The 824-nt window shown below is 39.8% G+C and overlaps 1 non-coding gene across 1 annotated transcript; it reads left to right on the top strand.

Annotated features, from left to right (window-relative positions):
* The first annotated feature begins 462 nt into the window (after positions 1-462).
* On the top strand, positions 463-534 carry TRNAC-ACA. Its single transcript has one exon. It is a non-coding gene; the product is annotated as a tRNA-Cys (tRNA).
* Positions 535-824: the final 290 nt, after the last annotated feature.

Genomic DNA, 824 nt, shown 5'->3' on the forward strand with positions numbered 1-824 from the left:
CTCTTTGACCTTTTTTAAAATTTTCATAACAGTATTTCAGTATTATCTAGGTTACCCATTTTTAATGGACACTCTTTTCAATTTGTTCCTTCCATTGAAATCCAATTTTTCTCATATAGGAAAATAAAATATTTGGGAAGTTTTTGTTTTCTTCCAGATTTTTCCATTGAAGGATGAAATAATCAGCTATAAAGAAATTCTCACCTATGAAAAAATGTGCATCTTTTGCTCTGCATCAGAGAAATTTTAATAGAGAGAAATGAAGTGAATGTCAGGAATATGGGGAGAGTTTTTGTCAAGTCTCAAAGCATGTTCAACATGAGAGAACATGTTCTAGTGGAAAAACCTACCAGTGTAAAGAATGTGGAGAAAACTTTAGCAACGGACATCAGCTCACTGTACATCAGAGGTTGCACGTTGGTGAGAAATCCTAAAAATGGAAGGAATGTGGGAAAGCTTACTTCCCTGGTGGCTCAGATGGTAAAGCGTCTGCCTACAATGCGGGAGACCCAGGTTCGATCCCTGGGTTGGGAAGATCCTCTGGAGAAGGAAATGGCAACCCACTCCAGTACTCTAGCCTGGAAAATCCCATGGATGGAGGAGCGTGGTAGGCTACAGTCCATGGGGTTGCAAAGAATCAGACACGACTGAGCAACTTCACTTCATTTCAGCCTTTGTTAAGCATGGAAGAACTCGTACTGGTGAGAAACCAAATGCATGTAAGGAATGTAGGATGACCTTTAGCAGTTGCCATCAATTTACTGTACATCAGAGTCTGCATACTAGTGAGAAACAATATGAATGTGGGGAATGTGGGAAAGCTT

The sequence above is a fragment of the Bubalus bubalis genome, chromosome 18 (genome assembly GCF_019923935.1).
Source record: "Bubalus bubalis isolate 160015118507 breed Murrah chromosome 18, NDDB_SH_1, whole genome shotgun sequence".
In the NCBI taxonomy this organism is placed as follows: Eukaryota; Metazoa; Chordata; class Mammalia; order Artiodactyla; family Bovidae; genus Bubalus; species Bubalus bubalis.